Raw genomic sequence first — 16,153 nt, forward strand, 5'->3', positions numbered from 1 at the left:
AAAGAAGTTCCCGTGTCACAACTGTGGCCAACTGGGACATTGGAGATCTGAATGTACCAATCCACCATTAGCGAATAATGAGAATAAAACCTTAAATCAACAGGTGCAGAACGAAGGGATTAATCGACAGCAGCAACAACCTTCTGTTGTGAAACAGCAGAGTCAAGAGCCAAAACAGCCCTTGCCGCAGAATAGAGGATCACAAAAGTACAATCAGGATTCGGGATTCTACAATGAGGAGCAGGTAAACAAACCAAGGCGTTCTAACCAGGTACAGCAGTACTTGTTAAAGAATGAAGGGAGTGAGTCTGAAGGTGATTATTGACGGTGCCGAAGAGAGGAGGAAGAGTGCATACTTGGTGCAACTCTAGAAATAGACCAGGCAGGACCATTTGTGGATGGGAAAATAAATGAAGAAGGTGTTACTTTTTTAGTAGACACAGGTGCAACAAGATCAACTGTCAGGTCAACAGATATTAGAAATCTTCCTCTCTCGGATGAAGCAATCCAAGTAGTTGGTGTAGCCAATACACAAATCAAGACACGTCTTACTGAACCAGTAAGAGTACAAATAGGGAAATTTTCAGACATGCACAGATTTATTGTCTGTGACACTAGTCCAGTGAACTTGTTAGGCAGGGATCTGCTTTGTAAGATGAACTGTACAATTTTTTGTACACCGGATGGAATAGCTTTTGAAACACCAGATGAGGATGTTTTGTACCGAATGACTCTAGAAAATAGAGAGAGTGAGTTGATTGGTGCATATGCTGTGTTTGATCCGGAGGATTTGCCTCGAGAGCTGAGAGACACAGTGAAAAGGACAGTTTGGGATTTTACTGGAGAGGATGTGGGATTGATGAATAATGTAGATCCTGTGAAAATTGCAGTGAAAGAAGGAATTACTTATCCTAACATTCCTCAGTACAAAATGACACCAGAAATAATTGAGGGAATAACTCCTATAATTGAGAAAATGATTCAGCAAGGAGTTTTGAGAGAACTGTTGAGTAGTCCGTGTAATTCACCGATAATGGGGCTAAAGAAACCTAATGGGAAGTTCAGGATTGTACAGGATTTGAGAAAAGTTAATCAAATTGTGGTGGCATGTTGTCCCATTGTGCCAAATCCGTCAGTGATTTTGTATCAGATTCCACATGATGCTGAGTGGTACACAGTGATTGATTTGTGTCATGCTTTCTTTTCAATTCCATTGCATCATGACAGCCAACCGATTTTTGCATTTAGGTTTGGCCAGCGTATTTTAGCATGGTGTCGTATCCCACAGGGGTATACGGAAAGTCCTTCGATATTCAATCAGTTATTGAAAAAATCATTGGAGAGCTTGATTATGCCTGAAAATTCAGTACTAGTGCAGTATATTGATGACTTGCTTGTGGCATCAAAGACACGTGAAGCTTGTGAAGTAGATACCATAGCTTTACTGAATCATCTGGCAGATGGAGGGTTAAAGGTATCTCCAGCCAAATTGCAATTTTGCAAGAAAGAGGTGCATTATCTTGGACACAATATTGAAAAAGGTCTAAGAAAAGTGACTGATGACAGGATCAGAATTATCAGAGAAATGAAAGCCCCAAAGACCCAGAGAGAAGTGAGGATGTTTCTGGGAATGGTGGGTTATTGTCGTCAGTGGATAATTAATTTCTCCCTAATAGCAAAGCCACTAATTAAGCTGACAAAAAGTGAGATGACAGATCCATTGGAACTAGATGGAGAACAAATGGCAGCATTTGAGGAGCTGAAGAGCAGAATGTGTGAAGCCCCTGCTTTGGGTATGCCAGACTATGAGAAAGAGTTTGAATTGTACTGTAGTGAGAGAAATGGATGTGCACTTTCAGTGTTAATCCAGAAGCATGGATTACTGAGAAGGCCTATTGCGTACTTCTCATCGACACTTGACCCTGTAGCTGTGGGTTTACCAGGTTGTCTGAAATCTGTGGCTGCAACATGCAGAAGTCTGGAACAGAGTGAGGGAATTATAATGGGATATCCTGTAAGGGTATTTGTACCTCATAATGTGGCAATTCTTTTGACAAGAAGCAGAACTCAGTACATGTCACATAGTCGGCTGACTAAATATGAGAAAGTCATTCTGGGAGCATCAAATGTGACTCTGGAGAGATGTGTGAATGTGAATCCAGCGACATTATTGCCGGATATTGAAAATGTGGGTGTGAAGACAGAAGATGATCACAATTGTTTGGATGTGCTGGATTACTGTACAAAACCGAGACCAGACATAAGGGATCTTCCCTTGCCTGAGAGTGATCATGTGTTGTTTGTAGATGGATCATGTCTGAGGAATGATGAGGGTGTGCTGAGTGCAGCATATGCAGTGTGCAAGGTTTCAGAAGTGATGGAAGCATCACCATTGAAAGGAGTGAAATCTGCACAAGTTGCAGAATTGGTGGCATTGACGAAAGCTTGTGAGATTGGGAAGAATCTGAGAGTGACTGTGATGACTGATAGTCAGTATGGATTTGGAGTTGTGCATGATTTTGGCCAACTTTGGCTACAGAGAGGTTTCTTGACGTCGAGTGGGACTCCAATAAAGAATGCTGAAGTGATTGGAAAATTGCTTGAGGCGATACAGCTGCCTAAAGAATTAGCAATTGTGAAATGTGCTGCTCATGGACAAGGAGATGATTTTGTGACAGTTGGAAACAGATTTGCCAACGACATTGCACAGTATTGTGCTAAGAACAATCACTCAATTAATAGGGAACGAGAAGGAGAAATGTCTTTTTGTTCTGTGATGTTTACTAATGTCCTAGAAACGTGGGATGAAGTGAAACAGTTGCAGGATGAGGCAGGAAAGGAAGAAAAGAAAGACTGGATCAAGGCAGGTTGTGCCCCAAGAGAAACAGACCATGTTTGGGTCTATAGAGATGGCAGACCAGTCATGCCTAATTCTATGCTGTCGACAATGGCAAGGATGTATCATGGCCAGGGACATTTGGGAAGGGATGCGATGATCAGGTCTTTTAAACAGACTTGGTACAATGCAAAATTCAGGACAATTGCAGAGAGCATCTGTCAAAGATGTTTGATTTGCCAGCAATTTAACACTGGGAAAAAGACAGTGGTGAGTCTGGGAACGATAGGCAGAGAAGGTGGTCCTTTCACGAGAATGCAGGTAGATTTCATTGAAATGCCACAAGTGAACAGACTGAGGTATGTTCTAGTGGTAGTCTGTTTGTTCTCAAGATGGGTGGAGGCCTATCCGACTAGGAGAAATGATGGAATAACAGTGGCAAAGTTACTGTTAAGAGAGTTGATTCCTAGGTACGGGTTTACAGTAACGATTGAGTCTGATAGAGGTGGACACTTCTATAATGAGCTCATGAGTTTGATTTGTGAAGCATTGGGCATACAGCAGAAGCTACATTGTGCATACAGGCCAGAGGCTTCTGGTGTGGTTGAACAGATAAATGGCACAATCAAGAGCAGGATTGGTAAGATGTGTTTAGCCACTGGAATGAAATGGCCTGATGTCTTGCCTCTAGTGCTAATGACTATTAGATCTACTCCAGATAGAACTACTGGGTTGAGTCCGCACGAGATTTTGATGGGACGTGCAATGCGTCATGCATTTGTACCTGTCAATAAGTTGATGACAATAACTGATGACATGATTTTGGATTACTGTAAAGGCCTGGCTGACGCAGTTCATTCTGTGTTTCACCAGGTTGGAGAAGAAGCTACCACACTTGAGAAGAAGCAAGCTCATGATCTGAGTCCAGGGGACTGGGTGAGGATTAAAGTACACAGAAGAAGAAATTGCTTGGTTCCAAGGTGGGGAAGGCCAAGACAAGTTATTTTGACTACGACAACTGCAGTGAAGTGTGCTGGTGTGAAAAACTGGGTACATGCGAGTCATACTCTGAGAGTTCCAAACCCAAAGGATGGGACTGGTAAGGAGTATTTTGAAGAGTCAGATTCCAGTGATGATGAAGACCCAGAACCAGTGAGAAAAAATCAAAGTTCAGAAAAAGAAGCAGAAAAGACTTCAAGAGAACCATTGAGAGTCTCAGAAAGGAGATCAGATTCTGTAAGAGAGCCTGAAGTTCCAAAAAGCAGTGGAGGAAAAAGAAGAGAAAATAGTAATTCCACAGAGACTACTCCTGAATCAGATGAGGAGGTTGAAGAACCACTTGAGATTATACCTGAAGAAGTAGGGTCAGAAGAAGATAGAGAGGGACAGATTGCGGAAGACCCCCGAGGAGGTGTAGGGAACATTCCTGATAAGCTAGGTGAAGGGACAAGTAGACAGCAAGAGATTGCGTGTCGGAGACTCGAGGAGGGAAAGAAGCAGGGAAGTCTCAAACAGTGGTGAAAAAGACTGTGGAGCGAAAGAAAACTGCTGAAGAACAAGAGGCATTTGAGACAGAATCGGATGAAAGTGAGAATGAAAAATCAGAAGGTCGAGTTCTGAGAAAGAGAACTTGGATTGGAGAAAGAAATAATACAGAAACAAGACCGAAAAAGGTTGTAAGAGGAGATTTTTGGCCTAACAACAGAGTAAGGAGGCTGAGATACAGACTGATAAGAGCAAATACATCGAAAGCTGAACAAGTGAATGAGGTGTCGAGTCAAAATGAAATAAAAAGAAAGGAGCAAAAGGAGTCAAGAGAACCTGAGGAGATAAAGAGAATTAGAAGACCCAACCAAAAGTACAGATCACCGGAATGGTCTTATGTGGCACTGTCTGAAGGAGGAGAAGAAGAAGAAACAGTGAATCGAGACAATCCGGAGGGGATCTTGAGAAAAGTGGTTGAGGAAAAGGAAAAATCTGTTGGAATCTTAAAAGTTATCCTGACTGACATTGGAGAAGAGTCGGATGCACAGGATGTTGTTGATGATCTGATACAATTTGATGTTGCTGAAGAAGAAAAAGTGAAAAGTGATGAATATCCAAATTGAGTGTACTGAAGAAATCATTTGGAGAAAAGTGAAAAGGAGAAAGTCTGAAATTCAGTTGTCTGAAGTGATAAAAAATAAAGAATTGCAGTAGTGGAGTAGTAGAGGCTAAGTCAAAAGACACGGTCAAAGTAGTAAAATGGCTAACATAGAGAATAATCAAAGTAGATGTGCCTTTTTGAAAAGATGGTGTAGAATGTGCTGTTGCTGTACTGCATTATTAATGCTACTATGGGGTGTTTTAGCTTTATTAGTTACATTTAGAGTTACAATAGGTACATTTGAAATACATACTGAGAATGAGACTAATGTAGAGAAAAGTTCACAAAAAGTAGTTCCAACTAGAATTAGTAATATTTACATGCATAAAGATAGGTCAATTAATGATTTTTCTAGCAATGTTTTTTCGAAATTGTTGTATGAATATGTGAAGACAATGGAAGTGAGGGATTGCTACGTTTGTATGCAATTACCTGCATCCGTTTCAGAGGGTGTTACTTATCACCATTTACCAGCTACGTATGGAATTTCTTGTAGTGTGTTAAGTAGTGTTTTTTATTTGCTAGGGAAAATAGATTTTGAGATGTCTAACAAAGATAGTATTTTTGGGCAATTGCCTATGAATAAAAAGCTGAATCCAGCTAAAGAAGCTAACATTTTTGGTGAGATTTTCATTGAAAAAGAAGAATTAACATTAGATTACATTTTTAAGAATAATTTAACTTGCAGTTTGAAAGAAGAGGAGAAAGCTTTCCTAAACATGGTGGAGGAAAGGAGAATGAGCATGCATGAAAAGGTAGGGAAATACAAAGTGAGTGAGACAATTTGGGACATTGAGATGGGAAAAGAATTGAGAAATGGAGCTAGTCCAACTTTAGCTTTAGATGCACCACAGAAGGGTAAACTGTGCATTACAAGAAGGAAATCCCAATATGATACATACTTTGTTGGGACTAGTGAGTGTCATGATACATACTTCATTGCAACAGGATGGGGTTTTAGAGGAGGAGAGGATCCAGTTTTCCCAGGAGTGTATTATGTTTGTGGGAACAAGGCTTATTACAAGTTGCCTGACCATTGGTATGGCACGTGTTATGTGGGCCTGGTCTTTCCAAAGATCTTTCATATAGATATAATAGAAGATGTAGAACATATTAATTTATTAACACGTTTTAAGAGAGAAACTTGGTCAGAAATAGTGGGTGACATTTTTGGAGCTTTAATTCCAGCAGTGGGAATTTCTTTGAATGCATATGGAATTCGGAAACTGTCAACAGTGGTGGATCGCTTATCGACAAATACCGCTGGAGGGTTTGTTTTGGTGAATACGGAATTGATTGCCGTATGTGCCATGTCTATGCAAAATCGACTTGCCCTTGATATTCTATTAGCCAAGGAGGGTGGGGTCTGTGGAATACTGAAAGTTCAACATTGTTGCACTTACATTCCAGACGAAAGCAAAGACTTGAAGGTCTATATCAAAAATATTACTGATTTGCATGAAGAATTAGTACCACTGGAAGCTGAGAGTATTTGGACTAAAATAGCTAATAAAATAGTTGCTGTTAAGAGTTTTATTGCAAAAATAGGTAGTACTATTATAGGTAAGATATTGTTTCCTTTGACTTGTATAATTGTTGCTTTATTGATACTAAGATTGGTGTGTTTGTGTTGTAAAAACAGGGGAGGGAAAAAGAAATTAATCAAAAGAAATATTGAAAAGAGAAATAAAAGGTTGAAAAGAGATCCACAAGAAATAGAATTAGAAGAATTGAGGGAGAGTGTTTATTTGGAAACAAAGAGGGATGATGAAAGGGAGTCTGGTGTCTAGTGTTGTGAAGAAGAAAAAGACATTTCCAGTTTCTCCTAAAATTGGGATTAAAATTTTACTAATTTTTTTTTTTGGGTTGTTTATTTGGTGATAATATCACCAAAGGGGGGATTGCTGGAGCAGAGTTTTCTGTTGAAAATCTATTGGGTTTTTTAAGCTCTGGTTTGTCTATTTGTCCAAAATAAAAATATTAATTCATAATTATTAATTATTTGTTTTGTGTAAATGTTCTGATTAACCAATACGAATTAACAAGAGAAAACTATACGTGGGGATGCGTTTGTGTTGCTTACTAATAATGTGCATGTTTTATTAATAAATATTGCTGAGTGCTGTTTGTTTTAAAGCACAAAAACGCTTTTGAAATGTCGTGTACTAATGCTTAAATGTGTTGCAAAGGCTAGATAATTACATACACATAAGGGTATTAGTGGGGTTAACACTGTTTAATCACTATGCTGTGGTAACGTTGTTTTTGTCTCTTTTAATTAAGATGGTACGTTTTGGCCTATTGAAAAATGGTTACCGTTTAAAGCCTACATTCGAGTGCTGAGATTTGTGATGAGAAGGCCTTGCTGAACATGGTCGAGAGTCATCTGACCACAGTCTTCGCCTGGTTAAAAGTTTTCCGTGAGGACAGCAGCTTTGGGCGGACATCCAAGTGTCCTTGGAAGACAAAGGAGCCACAATGAACATTGTGATCACCATGCTGGTTCCGAGGAAATATGAACATGAAAAAGAAACATTTTCAAGTTTTAGTTCCGTCTTCCGTCTTTTTATTTTTGTGGTTTTTTCGGAGCGGAGATTTTTCCAAATGTAGCGATGCTACATCCTTTCCTGCTCGCTCTGCTCAGCGGTTCAGCGGATATCTAAAACATTTTATGTTGCCTTCTTTTGTTAAATTTATTATAAATATACTAGACTAGAGAGGGTCGGTGGTCATTGCATTTTGGATTTTGAGGCCACTTCTTTCCGAATTTGCGTTGGTGAGGATCGATGCTGTGAGGACGGCGACTTGAGAGACTTTCATCGAGAGACCTGTCCTGACTCGTTTATGACATTTAGCTAGAATAGGTAATTATGAAAATAATGATTTTGCTTTTGAATTAATTTTCTTTGAACTAATTTTAGATAAATTACCATTATTTGAAATACTGTGTTGGTGGTTATTTCTTGTCAATTATTGAGTACTCTATTTTGATTATTGTTGATTATTATTGGTTAAATCATGACTCAAGACAGTGTCAATTAGGTCTTATTGACCGTAGTGTAGATGCAGGGTGTTTAAAAGGTTTTCTTTCCACAGGTTCAGTGCTGATAGAGTAATCTGAGTGTATGTTAGTGAAATGGGCCCAAGCGTATGATGAGTGTATGTGCGTGTATCTATGAATTTACTCTATCCGTGGAAGTAGGGAGAATTTGTACACCCCAATCTGTACCATGTGCACACACTTGCCAGTCCCTAAACCTTCCCTTAACTTCCTGTTAGTCACCCCATGGTAGGCCCAAGGGCAGGGTGCATTGTAGCATAAGGTAGGACAAGCCCTGCTGTGTGTGGCATGTCCTAATAGTGAATTACACCCATTTTCGTTTTTCACTATTGTAAGGCTACCCTGTTCTCATAGGCCAGACTGGGCTGTTAAGATTGTTACATCCTATGATCCTAACATGCCCAGGGAACATGGTAGAAACTCGAGTTTAGTATGCCTGAACTCAGAATAATAAGGTACACCTTTTAGTAAGGGTTATTTTAATATTCTGCGTTTGCAAATGCCACTTTTAGAAAGTTGGCATTTGCTTGCCTAACCATTTCAGCCCGCCTCTGCGTGATGTGTATCTGCTGTCTGGCTTGTGTGAGTGACAGGGCTGGGGAAACCCAGATGGGCAGGGCTAGGTAGCCTGGTGGTGAATAGAAAGATTGACATATAGATGGGTGGGAGGAGTACACCTGGACTCTGAATAGGGCTGTGCTCTGCCACCACAATGCTGGCTCCGCCCCCTGTGGAGCGTCTGATGGCTCTGCCCTGCAACCTGAAAGAAGAAGCCTGCATCGCATCAACAAAGTGCTCCAGAACTGGACTGAACTAGGAAAGGGCCCCCCTGGCCTGGGAGAACAAAGGATTTGTGGTATAAATGTAGGAGCCCTGCTCCTAATAAACTAGATCCTGTCCTGCCAAGAAGAAACCTCTGTCCGACGAGGAGGAACCGGGAAAGCTGCATGGAGGAGTACTGTCCCTGACCTGGGGGATTGGCCTGCAGTGGTTGCCTTGCTGCTGAAGAAAAGGAAGAAAAGACTAAAGGAACTTTTATTTAACTTGTGCTGAAGATCTCCAAGGGCTTGTGAGTGAGCTTGCCCCCTGAACGAAGTCCAAGGACCAATGGACTTCACCGCCGTGAAGAGAACACCGGAGAACTGCCGTTTTCCCCGTAACGAAGAAACGAACTGCCGGATACGTCTCCACGATCGAAGCGTACCATCGGAAGCCTAGACCCTGCTGTCCGACCCGAGCAACGTGCCTAGAAGCCCCCAACGAGCCGTAGCTCGCAACGCAAAGGAAGGACCTGTCCGGCCCAAGCAACGCGACTGAAAGGCTCCTGCGAGCCATAGCGTACAACGTAAAGGACGGACTGTGCATCGTTTTTGCTTATAGTTCCTACGGACCGTACTACTCAGCGTACGCTCCTTTCCCCTGCTCGGAAAGGCTGCGGTGCGTAGAGTAGCTGTGTACGTCTCCCCTGAGCGGAGCGTACTGTTCGCTTCCACATTGCGCTTCCAAGAAGGGTGCCGATCCCAAGTTATGGCGCGTACGCCGCCACAGAACTCATGCGCACCGGTCCTCCGCACCGTCCCCTCAAGCAGCCGTGACCCAAGGCCCAACGTGCCGTAGTACGCCCCCGCTACAGGAGGACACCGCGATGGACCCCGCGCTGATTTTCAAGGCAGCATCCGTGGCGACCTCATCCAAGATAAAGGTACTGTGTGTGAGACCCGGTCTCAAGCATTGTTTTCACCGCGTACGAAGCGTACGAAGAGGCCCAACGCGCACAGAACCTGAACATACGCTAAACCTCAAGAATTCTTTCGTTTCCTTGTGCAAAGTATTGTGGGCCCGTCTAAAACGTTATTGGGTCTTGTGATAAGTCTGATTTTATAAAAACGTATATTTTTGATAAACCCAGGGTGGAATCCATTTGTGGGGGTGTCATTAAGTTATTGTATGTGGTCACCAATGCTTAACCATTACGCCTAAGATAACGCCTTGTCTGCTCGCGCCAAGCTACCTAGAAGGTGAGCAGGGGTTATTGTTAGAGTGTAACCCCTTACCCTGACTAGAGGAAAGGTTCCCTGCCTGACACAAGTGTCTTCCTGTGTCAACCAGAGAACCCAGATTCTAACACTCTCACATCCAGCAGGCTTATAAGGCGATAGTTCTGGGGCAATGTGGCGTCCTCCTTTTTATATATTGGTCAATGGCCCCCTTCCAACTTTCTGGGAAAATCCCAGAGGTTAAAATATTTTGGAAGGTCACATTTAGAAAGCTTGCCCACCAGTCAGTATTATTTTTTAATATAATTTCTGGTAGGTTATCTGGCACTGCGGCTTTAGTTCATTTTTTTTTTAAACATACTTTATTTGTCAAGTTGCACCTGTATTGCAGAGCTCTGCATCCCAGAGACATCTGCCCAATCAACCCATATAGATATGATGACTTTGACTTTTTCCAATGTTGTCCGAACATATATATGCAACAAATAAATTGAAAACCTCAATTCCCCCCACCCCCCACCCTTCCCCCCGATTGCAAAAGGGCTGCTCAGTCCTGCCCCCCATACATGCATATTTTTAAGTTCTGAGTATTTACTCCTCTTTACGTATTTGCCAATATTTCTTTAATTCAATATTTCCTGAGGAAGACAATTGTCCAATATTGATTTTGAACAAAGTCTTTATTAATGTAATAAAATATGGTTCTTATGATGATACAGTAACCAAACAGCCGACACGTGTTTCGCCCCCTGGTCAGTACGACCTGGGCTTTCTCAAGGCTTTTTTAGTCTCAATTGAAAATCTTGTGCATTACATCATAGAGTTCTTCAAGGCATTTAAAAGCAAGTATATGTCATTTTCTGTCAAAAGTTTAGGTCAGCTCGAGTGCGGGAAGCAAAGTCCACCTCTGTCCTTGTTATCCTTACCGGCATTCAAGCGCCATTGCTCGTGTAAAGGGAGCACTTCTTACAAGTGGAACGGCAGACAGCCCAACCTGTGCCGTCTTGCATGCAAAGCCTGGCGAATGGATCTCCCTGAGCCCCCCCACCATTGCACCCCCACCTCCCATAGCGTATCTATGACCTATCACAGGAAACGAGTCTCCTTCGCCGGTGGCGATTCCGGCTTTAGTTAGTTTTAAAGATCGGATGGTTTCTTTTATATTTTGAAAAGAGAAGTACGGCAATAAATAATTGTTCTAACTCCTTAGATCTTATCACCGGGGTCTTTTTCATCCTTTTCCCACTATATAAGTTATTCAGGTGATTAACCCAATCGTCTTCTCCCACTAAGCATCGCATTTCCCCTTGTACATTTCCCTCTTTTATAATTCACCAGAATAATCTCATATTTGTGTGTATCACTTCTAACATTGTTTGCCAATTTTTGGACATATATTCTATTTTCCTTTCTCTCAGCTTATTTTTATACACAAGTTTTGTCACTCGAAGGCTCTCCATTGTAACCTTATCCTGCACAGTGTGCAAGACAGCGTTCCTCAAAGAAAGCAACCGCCAGTAGGTTATATACATATATACATGCTTACATGTATATATTCAGTGAAAAAACAAAGGTTACATCCTTTGTTATATTTATTTATTCCTTCTATACAAACCAAATTTAAACTACATATACATTACTAAGTTAAATTACTATAACATTATTTTTTAGATACAAAACAAACTTAAACTACTCTAATATAACGTATACCATATAAATGAATAGTTTTTACAATAACCCTTATTGCATCTCAGATCACATTTGTGAGAACACACTGCATGGTAGAGTGCTGAGTTGTAGTTAATATAGTGTGGCTACCAAGTAGCATAGAACAGCATTGAGTGGAGTGGCGTAGAGTGGAGCTGCATACATTTTAGTGACATACAGCGGAGTGATCCTCTTGTGTGCTTATCATAAAATGCATGAAAAATGTGTTCAGCTGCAGCACGAACATGAAAAAATGGAAAAACAGTTTGTTGAAGCCAAAAATACCTTTACGATGTTAACTTGTCAGAATAAGTTATTACAAGATAAGTTGGAAACTTACCAGATTGTGGCAGAAAAGGCTGCAGTTTGTATCGCGCAATACAAGTACAAGAAAAGGAGCGGAAGGGTTAACCAGAGAAAAGTTTGCTTAGCTATTGCAATGGTAGGAATTGACTGGGACCCTGAAACGTGGGCTGGGAATATTTGGGATTCTTCTTGGCAGTGGTATTGGTATTAGGGGTGGTGCTATTGGATTGGTGGTGGTGGTATTGGTAGTATCAGTGGTTGTGGTGTTGGTGGCATTGGTGGTATTGATGGTGGTTGTGGTACTGGTAGTGCTGGTATTGGTGATGGTGGTAGTTGTATTGGTGGTGGTGGTATTGGTGGTTTTGATGGTGGTTGTTGTAGTAATGGTAGTGGTATTAGTGGTGGTGGTGGTACTGGTGGTGGTATTGGTGGTAGTGGAATTGGTGGTATTGGCATTAGCAGTGGTATTGATGGTGGTGGTGGTATTGGTGGAGGTGGTATTGGTGGTGGTGTTATTGGTATTTTGTGGTGGTGGTATTGGTGGTGGTGGTATTGGTGATGGTTTGGGTGGTGGTGTTGGTGGTATTGGTAGTGGTGGAGGTTGTGGTGTGTGTGGTGTTAGTGGTAGTGGTGGTACTGGTGGTATTGGTGATGGTATTGGTGGTGGTGGTATTAGTGGTGGTTGTGCTATTGATGGTGGTATTGGCATTGGCACTGGTATTGGTGATGGTGGTGGTATTGGTGGTGGTGGTATTGGTGGTATTGGTGGTGGAGGTGGTATTGGTATTGGGGTGGTGGTATTGGTGGTGAACGTGGTGATATTGATGGTGGTGTTGGTGATATTGGTGGTGGTATTGGTGGTGGTGGTGGTGGCAGTATTGGTGGTGGCGGTCTTGGTGGTGGTAGTAGTTGTATTGGTGGTATTGGTAGTGGTGGTATTGGTGGTAGGATTGGTGGTGGTGTGGGTGGTGGTATTTGTGCTGGTGGTATTGGTTGTATTGGCAGTGGTGGTAGTATTTTTGGTGGTAGTATTGGTGGAGGTGGTGGTATTGGTGGTGGTATTGGTGGTGGTGGTATTGGTGGTGGTGGTATTAGTGGTGGTGGTATTGGTGGAGGTGGTATTAGTGGTGGCATTGATGGTGGTATTGGCATTAGCAGTGGTATTGGTGGTGGTGGTATTGGTGGTGTTGGTATTGGGGGCATTCGTGGTGGTATTGGTGGTGGTTTTGGTGATATTGGTGGTGGTATTGATGGTGGTGGCATTGGTGGTGGTGGTGGTATTGGTGGTGGTGGAGGTAGTGGCATTGGTGGTATTGGTGGTGATATTGGTGGTGGTGGTGGTGGTATTGGTTGTGGTGGTATTGGTGGCATTGGTGGTGGTGGCAGTATTTGTGGTGGTGGTGTTGTTGGTGGTATTGTCGGTGGTGGTGTTGTTAATAAAAATGTTTTTTGAAAACAACCAGTCAGGTGGCTTTAGTACAGATGACATGTAACACAGATGTACTGTTGTCAGCTCAGCCCATTGGCACCGGATTATGTGCTACCTGGAATTCACATGACTTAATTTGCTCATCATTTCTAAATCCATTTTACTTGGGGGGAGGGGGGTGGGGTTGAAACAGACACAAGATATTGCCTGGTTACAGTGATTAAAAGCAGGCACCTGTGTTACGGGGGCGGCCGTGCTGCTTAAAAGAACACAAGAGGTTTCAGCTGAAGCAGCGCATGTCCGCCCTGCAATAAGAGAATCTCAATAAAGAAAATAGTGCTTACAGACCAAATAACAAGTCCTGTGTAACAACCGAAGTAAACGGGCCAGTAGCCATTTTAGGTTACAAATGAAGAGAAGGCCGTACTAAGGAGGGACTAACAAGCCTATCGACGAATCCCGAAGGCAGCATTTACGAAAGACAATGACACAAGCCAATGAAAAATATGGGAGGTGAGTAAAAAAAAATTCTTGCTATCGCATGAAGAATTTTCAATTCTATTAAGGACAAGGAGGCGAGGATTATGCTTCTCTTTCCTTTACTGCTCAAAACACAGCAGTCAATCACATTACAGTATAACAAAAAACTACACTTCCCATAACCCCAGTAGTCCTGTAACCACCAATCACAGGGGCACAATACATATAAAACTCCATGTAACGATCTCACTTCCTCTTTCTTTGCAGACGCAGTGGCCGCAATTAAGTCATTTTGCTTATTGGTTTATTCATGTTTGTATGTGAGTGAGAAAGCGAGCGCTAACGCTGCCAATTGAGCGCGATACACGGGACCTCTGTTGCCTGTAAAATTGTTGCCGTGGAGTGGGAGAGGTTCGCTCTGTATACGCACTACCCGGTCCGTGTCGTCTTGTTGCCGGGCACTAACGCATGCGCAGTGAGGCTGAAATCAGGTTTTTTTCCCATCAGCTCACTGCGCGCCAACCTCGAGAGCTGCACACACCGCTTCTAGTCCCAGAGAATGCCAGACAGTGCGAACTTACGTTGATAAGGGCCACGCCCTAGGAAAGCAGCTGCCTCCCTCCACACTCAATACAGGCAACCACTTTGGGGACTGTTTGACCCCGTTTGTGCTACCAATACTAGCTTGCACCTGACTGCGACTTTTCTCTCCCCCCCTGGAACCTCCTCTGAGCCTGTTTTCAACAGGGAATTAACTAAAAGGAAAAGAGTTAAAGTAACAATCATGGCTTACCAATACGACGTGGGTGAGGACTATCTAGAATATTCAGAAGTCCCATTTGAGCCAGACATGGAGGAGCGTCTTGTGGAGGCACTTGATTCCCAAGTACAATGCTCGGTGAACCGGGCGTTAATTAAAGCCCTACACCCGTTTACCCAACCACTGTAAAGGTATGGCTGGCGAGAATTACTGGGCGCAGTAAGGGGCACGTCTAGGGGTGATATGGCCTGGCAGGATGCAGGTTTTGCCCGCAGAACTTCTAAAGGGTCGTCGGCTGAGGTCCTCTCCCAGCTAGCGCTATCGGTTCTGCTGCATCACGAATACGGAAGTGCAGAGGATTGGGGATTCTTTGGTTACTCTAGAAGTTCCACCGCCACGGCGGACCCACCCACCTCCTATTGTGATTGGCTGCTGTGTTTTGAGCAGTAAAGGAAAGAGAAGCATAATCCGAAGCCTCAATCTCCTGCCATAGAATGGGCGCCGCTTCTCTCCCATACTCTACTACAGCAGTTTCGCAGAACGAGCAATGTACGCGCGCTGCCGCTAGGCTCAACCTAAAAAAGTCACGCTGGGAGCCCTAATAAAGGACCCATTGACACCAATAAATAACTGATCGGGCAGCAGTGACAACCCAGCGTTTATTATAAAGACACTGCATCACCCCTTAACTGCAGGGCCTTGTCACTCAATACACAGGGGGCTAGTGTGCTTGAGATACATTTCAATGCGTGAGATACATTTCAATGCGTTATGCTAACTCGTGATGCGCGGCACTCAGCCGGACTCGGTTGCAATGCAAACGTGAGCTGCCATGAGACTGAGCTTCAGATGCAAACTGAGCCTTTTCATGAACTACACTCACTCACTACAAACTACGCATCCCCATATGATACGAGACGCCTGTGAACTGCGCATGCTCAAATACAAAAATATTTAACAAAAAGACAACAGTGGCAAACTACGCATGCTCAAATACAAAAAAGACAACTGTGGCAAACTGCGCATGCCCAAACACAAAGACACAGGTTGAAACTGCGCACGCTTGGCTACGAGGCTCGTGTTGCAAACTACGCATGCTCAGTTACCAAAGACACTGGTTGCAAACTGCGCAGGCTTGGATACGAGGCCCGTAGTGCAAACTGCGCACGCTCAGTTATAAAGGAAGCAGGAGTTTGCGAACAGCGCACGCTCAAAACCAAAAAAGTTTTGCGGAGAGACATCGGTTGCAAACAGCGCATACTCACATTCCAGCCAAAGATGTTAGACTGCGCACGTTCAGTTACAAAGATACCTTTAAACTGCGCATGCTCAGAAATAAAGGTTCTAGCCGAGCCGCGCTTGCTCAGTAAGTGAGTGACCACCACATCCGCGCATGTACAGAGGCAAGTGAAGGCCTACAGAGTCCGCGGC

This window comes from Triturus cristatus, chromosome 6, assembly GCF_964204655.1.
Source record: "Triturus cristatus chromosome 6, aTriCri1.1, whole genome shotgun sequence".
In the NCBI taxonomy this organism is placed as follows: Eukaryota; Metazoa; Chordata; class Amphibia; order Caudata; family Salamandridae; genus Triturus; species Triturus cristatus.